Raw genomic sequence first — 20,156 nt, forward strand, 5'->3', positions numbered from 1 at the left:
AGATAGTTGCAGTCTTGAATTAAAAATGTATAATCTTAATGTTTCACTTATATTATGGATTATTATTCATGTATTTCCTTCCATACAATTTGATAATATTGTCACTGAAAAAAATAGGTACAAGATGTAGTTATGCAATCCAAATATAGTGACTGTGGTCATTTCAGGACTGTAACTATCAAGTTAGATGTTAATATTCCAGCTGCCTAACGGACTTTACCTTTCGTAACTATCATTTAAAAGTATACTCTAAATGTCAAAATTTTGTAGTGCTTGTCTATTGAGGTGAAGAATTTTTAAAGTGTATCAGCTTTCTGTGTCATACTTAAACATTATCATTTGAATAAGAAAATACAGTTACCAGCACAAGTGGCAAATCTGTCACTACTCTGTATATACTATGTGGGAAGTCTCAGGGATGGTCTGAGTAATATAATAAAATTATTGTTTTTAGTGTTTACCAGTTGGTATTGTTAATCAGTCTATTTAGTAATTGTGTATTACACATTTGTAATTACTTATTAATCATCTAGTCAGAAAAATCACATTGTGGTATAAATGTATGCTTTCAAATGTGTGATTTCCATTTATTTTATGTTCATTATGAATCTCATGAGGCTAAGAATAAGTAAGCTTTGTGCTTCATATGATCTCAGTTCGTTTTCTTTTTTAACTATAACGGCAGTATGTCTCATGATGTGAAATAGTCATATATTTTTTATAAACTTGTTTTGATTATATTTTTTATGTAACTACTGAAGAATGATAAACGTGATTAGCTGAAAAGTTGTATTTGCTTTTGTAGCTTTATCTCCGATATATGTAATATTGAGCGGAATAAATTAATTATATCTGAAAATTTTTGTCCTTGTATTTAAGAACAAAATGCTTACATAGAAGTAAAATGTAGTAGACAGAAAAGTAAATTCTCAGTCTACACTGTAAGTATTAAGGTAACCTCAAAGGGCTGCTGCGAAATGCTACATATCTCAAAACAAAAAAGTTATAGTTAACCAAACAAGTATCTCAGTAATTTGTTTTTAGATGACTGAAGATGCTTAATAAATGAGGTGAAACCTGTTTGGTTAAAAACAAATCTAAGTATTCAGTTTCAAAATACGAGTAACAGCTATTCTTATCGAAGCTGTAAAAAACATTTAATTACGGAATGAGTAAGAATGGCTGCAGGTATTAACAGTATAATAATAAAGTTTTTTTCTTTCCCTTTATACCCTGTTCCTTCAATAGGTGCTATGTTAAGAGTAAATTGTGCTTAACGTGTGATAACAGGTTTGAGTTCTCAGTAAAATTATATGTATGGCATGAGCTACGCTATCGTCATGTGCAGTAACTAAAGCTTGTTCACAACATCCCGAATGAGGATACCCTAGTTCCAGATCAGCAGAAGTCTGATTGACATCGGACCTCGAGTGGTTTGTGTTCACCTGCTGCCAAGATTATCGATCTAACAATACTGTACCTGTGTGCACCTTAACTGTTATGAAATGATTCTAGTGCTGTGATGAAGCAGTAAGTCCATGTCTAATGCCAGAACTGCATGGGGAAAACACATCTCCCCCCCCCCCCACCCCCACCCACACACACACACACTGCCACTCTACCCCCTGGCTGTCAATGTGTTGGGTATCAGTAGATTCGCTTCATTCGTGCCCCGCACCCCTGTGAAAAATTTGGTCAGGGTGTTGTGAACAAATTATATGTGCAGAATTTGTGTGTTGGAGGAAGGATCCTGTTCAGACCTGTAGTAACTGTCTCTGCAGTCACAAAACCACCATTGCAACAGATATGTAAGTGTCAAGTGTCTTCCTCTGTTTCCATTCTGTGTCTGAAGCTCATCCTAACAGCCTGCTAAGCCTGTTCTGTGTTGAAATTATAGGGCCGTGCGCAAATCTGAGCAGCTTCTTTTGTCATACGATCCCAATATGTAGTCACCTGGGCCAAACTCTCAGCAGTACTGTGGGCACTTACTAACCAAAGACCGATGTCATCTTTAATGAGCCATAACTTTTAATTAAATATTTAGAGTGGCCCAGAACAGTGGTTTCAACCCATACCTCTGGAGAATAGGTACTATGCCACCAGCTGTTTCGCTGCATTAAGAAAAAAATGATACTGGCTAGGATCCTTCCACTGAGTTGTGAAGTGCATTCTGCCAAATACACCTGAAAGTGTCTGCTACATCTTTCTTGCTATAGATGCTGCCTTGACACCTATCTTAACCCTTTCATGACCATATTTTTTACAGAACTTGTGTTCTTCTTTAGGTTTCTTTATGGACTTAGCAACTATGTATAAAACCGTAGTTAAAGCCTTGAAAGTGTGGGATCATACCACGGGTACTAAAGAACTACAAAAACATCTTAAATTTTACATCTTTTTACATTGTTTGAGATGGGTATCTTTTTTTATAACATTGTTTCCCAAGGCAAAATGCCATGGAATTTAGTGAAGCACGGGATAATAAACAATGGCTTCCATCTTGATGTAGATGAATGGTCTGGAAGTCCAGACACACCTCTTATGTGGCTATGGGCGTGTGCATTTGGGCATCGATGTGGTGTAATTCTACTAGAGAAAGAGTGAGAGCTCAAAAGCTAGCATAAATAGTTTTATGTTGCATGTTTGTGTGTGCTGCACATCAGTCAGCTGTAGGTGAGCAGTTGCCTTTCCTTTATTTTACATATTATTCTATCCAGGAGTTTCCATTGTTATACAGCAATGCTTTACATTTATTTCCATTCAGGGTCAACTGCCAGTCACCACACTAGTAATCTGCCACTGCAACTGCATTGCTCGCAAATGGCCTCACAGGGCCTCCGACACTACTCCCCTGGGTCGTTAATATGAAATGTAAATACGAGGTGTATACACTCTGGGACAACTGGGAAAAACGGGGAAAGCCCAGAAATTTTTTCATCCAAAAAAATGTGGGTATCCTTTCATCCAGGAAAAACCTGAGAATTTTTTAAATTCAAATTTTTCAGTGTTCTAGTTTTCAGTTAAATTTTTGTATTTTTGATTGGTAAGAATTTTGCTTTAGCCCGCTACCACAGAATAATGTTTCCGCAATGAAACATAAATGAGAGAATAACAACAAAATAAAACTTTAGTTACAAAGTGTGCACCATTCACAATAACAACAACACAGTGCACACACAAGCGTCTTCGACAGCAAAATGTGTCAAAGACTATGCAATGCTTTGTAACAACAAACTGCTTACTACACTGGGACCATGAGAAATACTCATGGGCCTTGTTTCAATGAGTGTGACATCACAACTGTTTACATTTTTGACAGGTGTGGGAAGATATTGTGAATGGTGGTTTACTTTCAAAGTAAATTTCCTTTCATGCAAGAGTAATTATGTTACTTGCAAGAATGTCTATGGAAAATAACATGTATTCAGCTAGGTAACCCGTGAAACATTTGGTGCACAACAGCGAATTTCATAATCTTGCTTGTCAGAAATATTCTGCTGCTGCAGTTTAAGTTGCGCTCTTAGAATCCTGCTTAACCACACGCTCAAAAATTTTTTTTTTCTTCAGCAACCAATATTTTATGCAAAAGCCTAGCTTTTCTTGTAGCTACACTGTGTATCTCTTAATTTAAACCATTAATTTTGACTATTTGTGTGTTCACACTACTTAAAAATGATGTTTCTGTTGGCTGACTACATCATGTGTCCTATTCTTTTAGTATCTACTGTCATTGGCTGGTGAGATCACGTGATGTGAGCTATGACTGGCTGACAAAAGCACATTGCAATCTTGATTTTAGTGCTTCAGAAGCTACCATGCTATATGTAATGGAATTCATGTTTATACTTTCGTTATATGAAAATGAGCAGTGTAAATGTTGCCGCACATTAAAGATCTTTCTAAAATGCATTGTTTTTTTGCTGGGTTTCATTTCCTAAAGTGCTGGGAGGTTCAATGCCTGTGTGTAAAACCTTCACCATTCAAAGGATTGGTGAGGTTTATGACTCCAAGGGAAAATAGAACTCCTGGAAATTGAAATAAGAACACCGTGAATTCATTGTCCCAGGAAGGGGAAACTTTATTGACACATTCCTGGGGTCAGATACATCACATGATCACACTGACAGAACCACAGGCACATAGACACAGGCAACAGAGCATGCACAATGTCGGCACTAGTACAGTGTATATCCACCTTTCGCAGCAATGCAGGCTGCTATTCTTCCATGGAGACGATTGTAGAGATGCTGGATGTAGTCCTGTGGAACGGCTTGCCATGCCATTTCCACCTGGCGCCTCAGTTGGACCAGCGTTCGTGCTGGACGTGCAGACCGCATGAGATGACGCTTCATCCAGTCCCAAACATGCTCAATGGGGGACAGATCCGGAGATCTTGCTGGCCAGGGTAGTTGACTTACACCTTCTAGAGCACGTTGGGTGGCACGGGATACATGCGGACGTGCATTGTCCTGTTGGAACAGCAAGTTCCCTTGCCGGTCTAGGAATGGTAGAACGATGGGTTCGATGACGGTTTGGATGTACTGTGCACTATTCAGTGTCCCCTCGACGATCACCAGTGGTGTACGGCCAGTGTAGGAGATCGCTCCCCACACCATGATGCCGGGTGTTGGCCCTGTGTGCCTCGGTCGTATGCAGTCCTGATTGTGGCGCTCACCTGCACGGTGCCAAACACGCGTACGACCATCATTGGCACCAAGGCAGAAGCGACTCTCATCGCTGAAGATGACATGTCTCCATTCGTCCCTCCATTCACGCCTGTCGCGACACCACTGGAGGCGGGCTGCACGATGTTGGGGCGTGAGCGGAAGATGGCCTAACGGTGTGCCGGACCGTAGCCCAGCTTCATGGAGACGGTTGCGAATGGTGCTCGCCGATACCCCAGGAGCAAAAGTGTCCCTAATTTGCTGGGAAGTGGCGGTGCGGTCCCCTACGGCACTGCGTAGGATCCTACGGTCTTGGCGTGCATCTGTGCGTCGCTGCGGTCCGGTCCCAGGTCGACGGGCACGTGCACCTTCCGCCGACCACTGGCGACAACATCGATGTACGTCCACCCGGCCTCCCGCATGCCCACTATACGCCCTCGTTCAAAGTCCGTCAACTGCATATACGGTTCACGTCCACGCTGTCGCGGCATGCTACCAGTGTTAAAGACTGCGATGGAGCTCCGTATGCCACGGCAAACTGGCTGACACTGACGGCGGCGGTGCACAAATGCTGCGCAGCTAGCGCCATTCGACGGCCAACACCGCAGTTCCTGGTGTGTCCGCTGTGCCGTGCGTGTGATCATTGCTTGTACAGCCCTCTCGCAGTGTCCGGAGCAAGTATGGTGGGTCTGACACACCGGTGTCAATGTGTTCTTTTTTCCATTTCCAGGAGTGTATATTGTCACTAACATGGAAGAATATGTACTTTCACCAGAGGTGTAAAGTATTGTCACCCTAGGAAAGGTATATTTTTAACTGGGAATCCAGGAAAAATCCAAGAATTTCTTTTCTTGTCTGCTTATACACCCTGAAATATTGGTGGTAGTGTAATAGTCGCTTGAAGTATCTCTGAAATTATTTTTCCTTTCTTGATTTCATTCCGCTGATAAAGAAACATTGAGTTCTTGATGATTGAAAACAGTGCTGACAGCTGCTAAAACTATGTTTTAATTGACCACATTACTAGCATCACGGCTTACAGCTGCATCTTCAGGTGTAACCTACGTGTTTAAGAATTGAGGTACAACTGTAAAGTGTATTGCTAATTTGTGCCATTATATAAAGATTATTTGAGGACTTATACTGTTACTATATTAATCCATCATAGGTGAACCCAACGTTCTTAGTCAGGGTATTGTCATTTTGAGAATACTGTCAATATAAAAAAAAACTCAATGAACAAAGGGTAATTGAGAAGATAGTCCATGTAATATTGTCCAGTAATGTTGTCAGGTATACTGAACCCATCTACTGGGCATTTATTTAATGTGCAAGTATCCATAAAAAAAAGAAAACAGTGCTGAAGGCTAAAACTGATTTTGAATATATAGCTTATAATGTAGTTAACAGTGGAATTGGTGCAAGACTGTAGGTACAAAAAATAGGTGCACTGCTTTGTTATGTATCTCTAGGCAAACACGGAAGGTGCAGCTTGCGTGCAAAATAAGCCCTGCCTTCTCCAGCCACTACGAAGCACTGACTGCCCAGGAAAACAATAATTATCACATAGACACTGTGTCGCAATGTACGTGTGCATAAGAGTGCTGGATTGCTCCCGTACAGTGTAGTTGACTGTACAAGCAATGAAAGTTTGTCAAAATATTGTGATACTTTAAAAATAAGTCCAACTGATTATTCAACATGTTCTGTATACTATCTTCTTTGTATCTAAAAATTTCCACTTCCTCCAGTGGATTGAAAACCTGGCCCTTTTCTTTCCTATGGATGATTATAAGATTTTCAGCAAGACTTATGATACTTACGCCCCTCTTCCCATAGATGCGAGGTTAATGCAGGTTTGGAATTTGTTAAATTAAAATGTTCCTTGAACCTTTCACTGAAGGACCTACCGAGGTCATAACTGTCCTTTTGTAGAGTATGCTCCGGATTGGCTGGATACTCCCTCTGCCTATGCCTGTTCATCCTAAAAGCTTGCTAATAGTCATGCCAATGTAAAAGGCTGAATAGTATTTATATAACAGCTGGTATATGACATGTGTCAGTTCTAGGTGGCTTTCCCTTTGATAGTATAAGTTTTTCCAGTTACAGGGCAATAGGAGGGTGCAGAGAGCAAGTCTTACATTGCAGACAGATACAGAGGTAGGAGCCATAGGATTGGGAGATGGGAGTAGAAGGAGCATGGGTCTGGAAAGAATACTGAGGAGCTTGGGAGGGTTATGAAAAACTACTCTAGGTGTGGTGGGTTACACCTGTGTGTAACAGAATACAAATGAAAACCCTTGTAGCATGTGTTGCATGAAACATGCCAAGTTTGGTCAGCATTTTGTCATCTGAAGAGCATTGTATTATATTCGAAGAGCCTAAATGTGGTAGTCACTGCTATTTTATGCTTATGGAAATTTGTGAGAAAGCCTTTGCACGATCTACTATGCTGAATAAACAGGTGTCCACCACACTGTTGTTCAAGTCAGCAATGTTGGGAAATAATGATTTCTATTTACAAAGTGAATTATTACCAATGGGATATCCAGTGTCTGGAGTCACAGGAAACATCTTTATGAACTATGCACAACAGGTCATATTTAATGAAATAGTGTCAAACAGGTAAACTATCAACTACTGGATTAGATTAATGGATGGCATCCTGTGCATGATAAGTGAACTAAACAGCAAAATTGACCAGCTACATACAAACATAAATCCTGATCATTATTAGGTAAATGTTACAATAGGAAAAGAGAAAAACAGACAGTTAAATTTCTTGGATGTTTCCAAAAATATGCAGAACAGCCAACACAAATTTGATGTATACTGAAAACTGCCAGCAACAATGTGTGATTTTAGGTTATTTCTGGTGTAGGAAAATTTTGAATCTTTCTTGGGTATTTATCTGGATTGTATCATACAGGTGGCTCAAGAGTTTGACAGGTGCACTCCTTACCATTTTCAAGCATTCTTGATGACTGATTGTCATCTTCTGGGCCCCTTGCCCACAGCCTCCATTCAGCCTGTTCTGGGTGTGGACCTGGTGCTGTATTGGAGGAAGTGGGGTCAGTCTATTGTCCTTATTTGTAACAGGGCCAGCACTGGCGAGGGTCTCTGCCAGCATTGTGGTAATGTGTCCTTGTCCTCTTCAATAGCCATAACTGCAGTGGATTTCCACACAGATGGTCACTGTGCTTTGACCATGCTCAAGACTAGGTTCCAGGCCTTGCTTTTTTTAAAAGTCACTGTCTTTATTTATTAGTCCTTTGTGTAGTTGGATCTCTATGACTTTATTTAGATTACAATCACAGAAGGTGCGGGATTGTTGCAACAACTTGGTGCTATTGCACTTCATGACATGTCCACCAAGATACAGTGCTCTGCCACAGCAAACTTATTTGGCTTTTCATTGTCTGTGTGGCCTTTATGCTTGATGCATCTTTTGTGTACTGTTCCATTGTCCGTTCATAATAATCCCTTGAGGAGAGAGTAGGATATGGAAGCACAAATGTAAACACCTTCATTACTGCTGACCAATTTTTTTTTTTTTTTTTTAATGAGGTGTAGGGAGTTTTTCAGAGGTACACTTGTAGAGAGAGATTTCACTTCCAAGCTTACCTTGAGGTCTTCTTGGCCCAGTTAAAACTGGTAGAGCTGCTCAATAAAAGTCACCAACTACCATATGTGGAGCTGTAATTTGCCCGCAAAGATCCTGAATATCAATACCAGGTGTTTTGCTAATTCTTACGTTAGTGCACCAATCTTGTTAACAGATGAGCAGAGCAACATTTCTTCCTTGTGGACTTCAGGTAGCCCATAAAGTCTAGATGGTACAGCTGCTCATGGACAAAGTATCTTCACTGTCTTTTTATCTTGGAAAATGTGCTGGAGAAGTTCAATGGTATTCCTGTAATATGTCATACATTTCTTGCTTATATATCTGACATTCTGTTGAAGATTCTAAAAGATACTGGTATAAACTGGAAGGGTAGACAGTTGATAAAGGAATTCTATATGGGACGAAAGTGGTTGTTCATGTAGAAGAAGAAGAAACTGAAGAGGTGGGTATTGAAAGAGGTTTGAGACAGGGCTACTGAACATCATCTGCACTATTCAGTATATATGATGAAAAGCTAATCAATAAGGTCTTGGAAAAGTCAAAAGGACTTGTAGTGTGAGGAGAAAAGAAAAAGTCATCAAGTATGTTTTGACTGTGTTAGCAGAAATGAAGGAAGAGTTGCAGGTAATGGAGAACATGGTAAGTGTGGATAAGGAGTTTGGAATAAAAATGAACATTAGCAAGATGGAGGTGATGAGAACTGGACAATATAACACACGTCACTAAATAGAATGGTTTAGAACAGGTTCATTCATTCCATTATTTAGATGGATTGGTTGATTTGGAGGGAGGGAATCAAACAATGAGGTAATTGGTACCATCAGATTGGGGAAGGATGGGGAAGGAAATCAGCTGTGCCCTTTCAAAGGAACCATCCCAGAATTGGCATGAAACAATTTAGGGAAATCACAGAAAACTTAAATCAGGATGGCCAGAAATGTCGTCCTCCTGAATTCGAGTCCAGTGTGCTAACCACTCGCTAAATAATTTAGGGAGCTTGATAACTTGCAGTGGAAGTTGTACAGGGGATGTTAGATGAGTAATCTTCATGGGAAAGAAAGCATTCAGGAGAGTGACAGTTGTGCTGACAGCCAGAAGCATCCCCTGTACACTTAGGAAGATGTTCACCAAATGCTTTGTGTGGAGTGTGGTGTCTTATGGTTGTAAAACATGGACAGTCAGCGAGAAAGAATTAAAATATGTAGAAAATTTTGAAATATGTTTATGGAGAATAACAGAGAAAGTGAAATGGATTGACAAAATGAAAAATGCGAGGTTGCTGAGTGGGATAGGAGAGGAGAAGAACTACATGAGGATGATACAGAAGAGGATAACATCTTGGATGGGGAATTGTCTACTAGTGAGAATCATGAAGGGAAAAGTAGAAAGAAAATGAGAGAGAGGAAGAACAACGTTTGGAATTTTAACAGATGTGAACAAAGGAAGAACTGCCTAAGGACAGATTTAGTGAAAGAAGAAATCAAATTTGTTAACAAGGTTGTGCAACTCCCTTTGTCTGCTGGGAGGATCACTATCTCAGAATCTTCTTGGAACTGCTTAAGTGCTTTCTTTTCTTTCTTGGAAATGTTTTGCTTTGGTGGATCGACCCTAAGAAGTGTATAGCATATTTCAAATTGTATTTCTCTTGCAGTTTCCTATGGAATTGCAAGAGCAAATTGTTCCACTGCACTGACAAATTCCACTCTTGATATGGTCTTCGGTGTCGGTGTAAAATTTAGTCCCTCTCCTAGTACAGGGTAGTATCATCAGTTATTTTCTTCTTGCAGTGGTTTAACCAAAAGTCATTCATTTTTAACAGTTTGTCTGCAAGTGGCGGACTGTCCTGCTGTGTCGGCTTGAGACCAGTTAACTGGGTCTATCCAGTTCCATGAGTCAGGGGTCGGTGTCTTCACCAACTGTGAGGATCATCTCTCTGACTAGGGCCAGGCTTGTGCTTCTGGTGATCCAGTTGCTGGTTGGAGTTCTGGCATGATGAATGATCTTCGCAAAGATGGTGACGAGGCTTCATCCATGAGTAGTTGCACTGCCTAGACTTTACTGACTACCTGAAGTCCACAGGGAAAGAATGCCACTCTGCCCAATTTTTAGCAACATTAGTGCACCAAAATATGAATTACAGGGTGTATACGACCCGGGACAACCGGGAGATCCGGGAAAAACCCGGGAATTTTTTCATCCGGGAGAAAACCGGGAAATACCCGGGAATTGTTTAGAATTCCGGGAATTTTTCATTGTTTTAGTTTTCAGTGATTTTGACTAGTAAAAACCAATACTGTATCCTGCTACTGCAGAATAATACTGCAGCAACAAAACATGAACGAGAGAAAAAAAACGAAAATAAAACTTAAGTTGCAAAGGAAATGCGCCATATACAACCACAAAACAGTGCTCATACAAGCGTCTGCCAACAGCAAAGTGTGTCAAAGGCTTTAGGAAGACTGCAAAGCTTCATAACATGCGCAGTTGAGTCGCGTATGAGTAGTATCATCTCTCGCTTTTGGTTACAGAAGTGTGGCTGGGCGCCACTACTTAATATTGCCCGTTCGGAAATATCGTAGATCGGGGCTGATGCACAGAGCAGTCAGAGTTGTGGTGGGGAGGTGGGTCGTCTCCACGTGACCTGTGTTTACGTTCAGTGATTTTGTTGTTTCCTCTTCGTCTCACGTTAAGTGAGAACAAAACGGATTTTTGTGTATTTTGTTAAAATACGTTCGCATAGTTACGGATGGCCGAAAGATGTTATTAGTTTCAGATATTATTTCCACGTTTCTGACAGTCAAGCATTAATCGCCTTGCGGAACAATGAAGTTATTTTTGCCGGTTTGCTAAAGAGATTTGGCCTTCATTAATCTTTTCTGCTGAGGAAGTCAATTTATTTGGATCGAAGTATTTAATTTCACACTATTGGCTAGTTTCAACTGTTCGCTGCATTTCAAGTGCACGTATGGCATTATGCCATAATAAAGAACCAAACATGAGATAATACAGTACTGGTACTCCAAGAAAATTTACATACGAGTGTGCATTTTAAGCCGAATTATGCATTTTAGTATGGTTCACGAAATTCCGACGCTTTTTAAGTATCCTCTGATGTCTTGTTTCTTTTATGACATAATGTAAGATCTTTTAATGTTTCACACCTACGAACATATATATGGGCTTCCTGCGTCATCGTAGGTGCGCAGGCGCGGTTACGCCTGTTATCTGGCGCTAGGCGCTTTCCTGCAACTGCTGAAACGAACCTGTTTCTAACAGGTCGCGGAAAAGTATTGCGAATGGTGGTTTGAAAAGAGTTACATTCAAAGCAAATTTCCTTTTGCGCAAAATGAACTGTGCGAGAATGTAATATGAATTTCTTAAATCACAAAGCGTTTGACTCTGATTTAAAAATCAACTCTTTGAGGACGACCATTTAGAAGAATTTCGAGTCCAGAAGATGAAACATTTGCGTCGTATTAAAAATTTTACTGGCTTATTTTGTGTGTATCTTGAGTGCAACAGGCGCAAAAAAGATCAACATTATATGTGGAAGCTTAACTTTTCTTCCAGCTTATTAATCTTCGAGACCAATATTATCTGTGAATGCTACGTATATTAATTTAAACCATTAACTTTTCTTATTTGTGTGTTCGCGCTACTTAAGAGTGATCTTGCTATTGGCTGACTGTATCACGTGTCCTATGCTGTCATCAGCTGCCGAGATCACGTGACATGAGCTATGACTGGCTTACAAAACGTGTCCCCCCCCCCCCCCCCCAGTCACGTTTTCTAGAGTGCCGGGAACTACGTCGGTATATAAAACCACAAACGTTCAAAGGATTGATGAATTTTGCAGTGCCGAGGAAGAGTATACTGTCGCTTAACACGGAAAAAGTGTACTTTCACCCGGGAGAAAGTGTATTTTTAACCGGGAAATCCGGGAATTTTTTTTCCTTGTCCACGTATACACCCTGGAATTAGTGAAACACCGGACTGTGCTGAACACATTAAACTTTTTTTGGTGTAACAACATGTCAATTAATATCAACAAGTACACATCCAAAAATGTTGGTGTCTTTGTAGCTCAAAAATGATTTTTTTTAATAATGTGTATTGCTCTGATAAAGCCAACTGCTTTGCCGCAGTGGTAACACCGGTTCCCATCAGATCACCGAAGTTAAGCGCCGTCGGGCTGGGCTAACACTTGGATGGGTGAACATCCGGTCTGCCGAGTGCAGTTGGCAAGTGCGGTGCACTCAGCCCTTGTGAGACAAACTGAGGAGGGAGCTACTTGATTGAGAAGTAGCGGCTCCAGTCTCGGAAACTGACATATGACCATAAGAGCGGTGTGCTAACCATACGCCCCTCCATATCTGCATCCAGTGATGCCTGTGCGTTGAGGATGACACAGCAGCTGGTCAGTACCATTGGGCCTTCATGGCCTCTTCGGAAGGAGTTTAGTTTAGTTTTATTGCTTTGATAAAAGAACATGATAAAGGCGTTATTCACAAAACTGTAAATGGCTGCACCTTTCCAACTAAATTATATTTTGTGAAAGTCATATTTCAGACTACCAGCCACATAGTTAGGGAACCTCACTGGGCACTTTCTTTGGATGACCTGTACCTGCTTAATGGTGTATGCAGTAGCAAGAAGAGGACAGATGGCAGTGAGATGTTCATGAGTGTGGAAATGTTCTTGATGGTGGCAGATGTAAATTTCATTTTGTAGTTCATTGCTAAAGTGTTGTGGCTTTTATTTCCATATTTATGAGTCACCTCTGAAATTATTTGGTCACGGATACAAGAATCTCCATACTTAGTTCTGAGGTTTCTCGAGTCAAGACTGCAATTCAGACAATGGCTATGGAAGGCTTTACAGTGGACCTCTTTAATTCACTTTGTCAGAGACATGAAGAATTTTTTAAGATTAATTGCCTCTACTTATTTCGATGGCACAGCTACAAGAAGGCAAAACTTTTATATTGCTTATAATAGAGGGAAACATTCCACGAGGGTAAAATATATCTAAAAACAAAGATGATGTGACTTACCAAACGAAAGTGCTGGCATGTCGATAGACACACAAACAAACACAAACATACGCACAAAATTCTAGCTTTCACAACCAACGGTTGCCTCGTCAGGAAAAAGGGAAGGAGAGGGAAAGACGAAAGGATGATAGAAGTAGAATTGTTAAAGGAGTGACAGTCATCTAAGTGCAACTGTTGAACAGAATATAAGTTGAACAACATGGATTTAGTGTTCTCAATATTTCAAAAATTCATTTAACCAACAGTCAAATCACAATCCTAGTTCCCATGGCATATATTTTAATGACTTACGTTAACATTACAATGTCAAAAATTGTATTTGCATAATACGATAATGTCTCAGATACCAATGTATTACAAAAGTTCTATTATGATCATTTAATCAGAACTGAAAGTAAAACTAAAGTGTTAGTCATCTTTCATTTAATTTGCTGACATTAATATTGCTTTGAAATCTCAGGTTCTGATTAATAATGTTTAGCAATTGATCAAGTGAAAATTTCAAGTACGGCAGCTTAAGTGTTGCACCAGAGACAATACTGCTTGCTTCTATCAATATTTTAAAGTACAGATTACATTGATAAAGTTAAACAATGCTTCATAGTAAATTTCAGAAGCGATAAACTAACTTAGATGCTTCAGAGCTTTGCAACTGTAAATTCATAGTAACAGTATTTATTTCAGAGGGGTGGTCATGAGGTGATTTAAGAGCAACTCTCATCCTCTTTCTCCACAGAATGACTATTTGATTGGTGCATATGAGTTAAAAGCAACTCTCATAGAACTACTGTTAGACTGGTGGATATAATCACATAATCAGAAACAATAATCAAGGGAAGCAATGGTAAATGCAGTGAAGTGTATTTATGTCAGGGTGTTGTATATACAATTGGACCCCTATATCCACCAACAACTTTGGCATTTAATAGTAGATAGCCTTTTTCACTATAGTTCAGTTTAGGGCAGACACAGTTTAAAACTGATTAAAATTGCTACTAATATTGTATTTTCAAAGAGTAATAACATCGCCAAACATATCTCAAGTGATGTTGTGAGAGCAATAGTTACAATGCATTTTTCAGTCAAGGTTGCAAGCTAGGGTCATGCATATGGCAGATGGAGCAGTGTGTTTCAAGCACAGCGGTTTGAGATACAGAACTGTGTCTTGCATAGCTCAGTATAAATATTTTGGTTACACTTGGCATGTCTAAATGATCTTAACTCATAAGAAAAAGAGTACATAAATTGCAAGTTCAAAACAGAATAATATTTTACAAACTGTTATCATGAGGGTTTGGATATAAGCAATGCTCATCCCCTTTGTGGACAAATGCCAGCACCACATACAGTTTTCTGTACATTTCATCAAGCAGTTCCAGAACTTCTGATGGGGCCAAGAAGACATTATAGTGAGATTCAACGTGGTATCTTCATTTACAAAAGCAACTCTAAGAGACTCTCTTAGTCTCATAGGAGATAAGTTTGGATCAGTGCTAATGAAACTATTTGAATTTGCACTTACATCAACCTAATCTCTGTTCAACAGAATTTGCTATGAACAAACAGATGGAGTAGTGACTGGCTGTCTGTTATCACCAGTGGTGGCCAAAAGGTTTATTGAGACATTTGAAGAGGAAGCTATGGGGTCAGCAGTCTACAAGCCCTTGCGATGTTTTCAGTATGTAGATGATACATTCATAATCAGTTCACATGGACGACATCACCTACAAGACTTCCTGCAATACATGAATTCACTGCAACAGAACATCAAATTGTATCCACTCAAATGACATAACCTACATGACTCCTCGCAACACCTGAATTCACTGTGCTAGAACATCAAATTTGTGGTGGAGATAGATGAAAATAATCAACTCCCATTTCTGGATGTGCTCATCAAACAAAGGCCAGATGGTACACTAGGATGCAACCTCTGTGGTAAACTGAAACATACAAATTTGTTCTTGTATGCCACCATCTGTCTAGCCCCTTCACAACAAGAAGCTGTCCTAAGCAAACTAGTGCACAGTGCAGGCAAACTCTTGGACTGTCACAGTCTAATGGCTAAATTGCAGCACCTTCAGGTCACATTCTGTATGAACTGTTTTAGTAACCAACAGATACAACATGCCTTATGACCAAAAGAGCTGAGACCACCGTCTGCTGAGGATGAAGAGCAATGTGTTGTGACGTCAGTTATCATGTATGTTGGGAACACATCAACAAAAGTCTGAAGAATACTCCAGAAACACAACATTGAAAGTGTGTTCCACACACTAGCCAAGACAAAAGTCTTTTGGGACCAATCAAGGATGAACTATGATGCTGGAACCTGGGAGTCTACCACACTTCATGCTAGTTTGGGAAAAAGGCTATAGGCCAGACAGTCCAAATGGTACCCATTTATCCTTTGAGTGGACAGGTGGCTGCTTTTTCAACAGAATTCAAGTAAGCACACAGGGAGGTGGTTTTACTAGTTATTGGGAGCTCCAGTAGTTGTGTGTGTGTTATAGAGCAACTTAGGGAAAAAGCATCAAGGGCCAGAAATAAATCCAATGTGCGCTCAGCATGTCTGCTGGAGGGCTCCATCTAAGATGTGCAGGAGGTTCTACTTGTGGCTGTCGGGCATGCAGGTTGCAGTCTTTGGCAAATTACAGCTAATGTTCGCACCAATAATGTCTCTCAGCATGACAGTGGTAGCTGTCGTTTATTTCACACATCAATCTTTTTACAGATGCATGACTTTCTGCTACTGGCATCATCTGTGTGTTTATCTGTATCACTCACCTCTGCAGTGGTGTGAGAATTAAATTGGGGCACTACTCCAGGATTTTTGTTTGTAAAAGAACATAAAAAAATTGAGTTCAGAATTTCTGCTTTCGCTTTGCACCCTCAATTTCAGTTCCTTCTTGGTCCATGAATGTCTAGACACTCTGTGGTACCACTAACAGGCTTTTCATATGATCAGAATTTCTTTGGATTTTGTGACAGATCTTTCAATGAAACTCTTTCATGGTAATTGTTGAAGACGTTACACATTGCGCTCTTGATAGCCAAATGTGTTTCATTCAGCATCTCTGGATCTATAAGCCCATGCTTCATTTTACACCAGTTATACAGTAGTCTCAGTTTCTTTGTAGTGACTGTATTCCATGGAGGATACCTCCCATTGTGAACTGTTGTTCTAGAGACATATCTATCAAGTACATGATGTAAAAAAAAGTAGATTATTACTTACTGTAAAGAAGACACATTAAGTTGCAGATGTTGTTGTTGTTGTTGTCTTCAGTCCTGAGACTGGTTTGATGCAGCTCTCCATGCTACTCTATCCTGTACAAGCTTCTTCATCTCCCAGTACTTACTGCAACCCACATCCTCCTGAATCTGCTTGGGGTATTCATCTTTTGGTCTCCCTCTACGATTTTTACCCTCCACGTTGCCCTCCAATGCTAACTTTGTGATCCCTTGATGTCTCAGAACATGTCCTACCAACCGGTCCCTTCTTCTTGTCAAGTTGTGCCACAAACTCCTCTTCTCCCCAATTCTATTCAATACCTCCTCATTAGTTATGTGATTTACCCATCTAATCTTCAGTATCATTCTGTAGCACCACATTTCAAAAGCTTCTATTGTCTTCTTGTCCAAACTATTTATCGTCAATGTTTCACTTCCATACATGGCTACACTCCATACAAATACTTTCAGAAACGACTTCCTGACACTTAAATCTATACTCGATGTTAACAAATTTCTCTTCTTCAGAAAGGCTTTCCTTGCCATTGCCAGTCTACATTTTATATCCTCTCTACTTCGACCATCATCAGTTATTTTGCTCCCCAAATAGCAAAACTCCTTTACTACTTTAAGTGTCTCATTTCCTAATCTAATTTCCTCAGCATCACCCAACAGGTACCATTAAAAGACGCTTATACAAAGCTTTTGGTCACAGCCTTCATCAGTAAAAGAGAAACAGAGAAACACACACCATTCATACGCACCAGCAAGCACACGTCACACACACGACTGCCAACTGTGGCAGCTCAGGCCAGACTACTGCAGATATCATGTGGGATGGCAACAGCAATTTACAGTGGGAGGGGAAGGGGTAGTGGCCTATGGGAGGGGAGACAAAGGGGCACTGTTTGGTGAAGTGTGCAAAGAATAGAATGCCAACAAGTGCAGCATTGGGACATTGGGTGTGGGCAGAGAGGTGAGAAAAAAGCGAGCAAAAAAAAAAAAAAAAAAATACAGAGGAGTGGGGGAAGTAGGGGGGGGGGGGGATTATGTTGGTAGAGGGTGGCAAACAAAGAGAATGAGAGATGAGAATGGAGAGGAGATGTTAGGACAGAGAGGGTGGAAATTGTTGGGTGGAGAGTGCTGAGACAGTATGTTACCATAGGTTGAGGCTGGGATAACTATGGGAATGGAAAATGTGTTGTAAGGGTAATTCTCACCTCATTTAAGAAACGCTGGTGGTGGAGGGGAGGATGAAGATGGCTTTATTAGTGAAGCAGACATTGAAATCAAGCATGTTACACTCAGCTGTGTGTTGTGCCATAGGGTGATCTACTCTGCTCTTGGCCCCAGTTTGGTGGTGGCCATTCATCCTGATGGGCAGCTGGTTGGTAGTCACACCAATATATAAAGCTGTGAAATGATTGCAGCAGAGCTGGTAAATGTCAGGGCTGCTTTCACAGGTGGCCTGGCCCCTGATGGGGTAGGATACACCTGGGAAAGGACTGAAGTAAGTAGTGCTGGGTGGGTGGATTGGGTAGGTCTTGCATTTGTGCCTTCTACAGGGATATGATTCTTGTGGCAAGGGATTGTAGTCCAGTCAAATAGCAGATATACCTTGCAAAAGGTGGGGTAGAAGAGTTTATTTTTTCAACTCGTTCATATGGTTGAAAAGATTAGAAAACCGAGTTTTGCCAACAAAATTTCGCTTGGGAAAACTTTCTGCAGTCAAAAAACTTGGAAAATTTCGGTTTTTTTCCAGTTTTTTCAAAATATCTCAGTTTTTTTGCTCCTATCGCTTTAACATCTAGTTTTTTTTAAAGAGCACAAAATTCTCTACAAATTTAATTCTTGCCATTTTTTTCTACTCCTAATATCTCAGGCGCTACAGTGCCTCAAAAAATATCAATTTTTCAAATTTTGAGCATAGTGGCAAGATACCTTATTTTTGAACACTATTTTTTCAGTTTCTGTTTGTGTAGTATAAATACATTATACATCATGTTATATGTTGGAATTTACCATCTCACTTTCAGATATTCAATTTCTCTGTATGCAACATGAGTATTGCTGGGCACCCAACTATTGTGATTCTTACATCACTACCTGAAGTTCACTATGGGCTACCTCAGCCCTGGTATTTGTAAAACTATAAATATAAAAGTACATCATTAACACACACACACACACACACACACACACACACACACACACACACACAAATATATATATATATATATATATATATATGAATATAATAGAGGGAAACGTTCCACGTGGGAAAAATATATTTAAAAAGAAAGATGATGGGACTTACCAAACAAAAGCGCTGGCAGGTCGATAGACACACAGACAAACACAAACATACACACAAAATCTAGCTTTCGCAACCAATGGTTGCCTCGTCAGGAAAGAGGGAAGGAGAGGGAAAGACAAAAGGATTTGGGTTTTAAGGGAGAGGGTAAGGAGTCATTCCAATCCCGGGAGCGGAAAGACTTACCTTAGGGGGAAAAAAGGAGGGAAAAAGGGGTGTATACACTCGCACACACACACATATCCATCCTCATATACACAGACACAAGCTGAAATGTCTGCTTGTGTCTGTGTATATGAGGATGGATATGTGTGTGTGTGCGAGTGTATACACCCCTTTTTCCCTCCTTTTTTCCCCCTAAGGTAAGTCTTTCCGCTCCCGGGATTGGAATGACTCCTTACCCTCTCCCTTAAAACCCAAATCCTTTTGTCTTTCCCTCTCCTTCCCTCTTTCCTGACGAGGCAACCATTGGTTGCGAAAGCTAGATTTTGTGTGTATGTTTGTGTTTGTCTGTGTGTCTATCGACCTGCCAGCGCTTTTGTTTGGTAAGTCCCATCATCTTTCTTTTTAAATATATATATATATGTATATATATAGGTTATAATAGAAGGAAACATTCCACGAAGGAAAAATATATCTAAAAACAAAGATGATGTGACTTACCAAATGAAAGTGCTGGCAGGTCGACAGACACACAAACGAACACAAACATACACACAAAATTCAAGCTTTCGCAACAAACTGTTGCCTCATCAGGAAAGAGGGAAGGAGAGGGAAAGAAGAAAGGATGTGGGTTTTAAGGGAGAGGGTAAGGAGTCATTCCAGTCCCGGGAGCGGAAAGACTTACCTTAGGGGGAAAAAAGGACGGGTACACACTCGCACACACACACATATCCATCCACACATATACAGACACAAGCAGACATATTTAAAGACAAAGAGTTTGGGCAGAGATGTCAGTCGAGGCAGAAGTGCAGAGACAAAGATGTTGTTGAATGACAGGTGAGGTATGAGTGGCGGCAACTTGAAATTAGCGGAGATTGAGGCCTGGTGGATAACGGGAAGAGAGGATATATTGAAGAGCAAGTTCCCATCTCCGGAGTTCGGATAGGTTGGTATTAGTAGGAAGTATCCAGATAACCCGGACGGTGTAACACTGCGCCAAGATGTGCTGGTCGTGCACCAAGGCATGTTTAGCCACAGGGTGATCCTCATTACCAACAAACACTGTCTGCCTGTGTCCATTCATGCGAATGGACAGTTTGT

The 20,156-nt window shown here is 40.4% G+C and overlaps 1 pseudogene; it reads left to right on the top strand.

Moving 5' to 3' along the window:
* The first annotated feature begins 12,415 nt into the window (after positions 1-12,415).
* On the top strand, positions 12,416-12,533 carry LOC126100887 (5S ribosomal RNA; annotated as a pseudogene).
* The last annotated feature ends 7,623 nt before the right edge of the window (positions 12,534-20,156 follow it).

The sequence above is a fragment of the Schistocerca cancellata genome, chromosome 1 (genome assembly GCF_023864275.1).
Source record: "Schistocerca cancellata isolate TAMUIC-IGC-003103 chromosome 1, iqSchCanc2.1, whole genome shotgun sequence".
Lineage (NCBI taxonomy): Eukaryota > Metazoa > Arthropoda > Insecta > Orthoptera > Acrididae > Schistocerca > Schistocerca cancellata.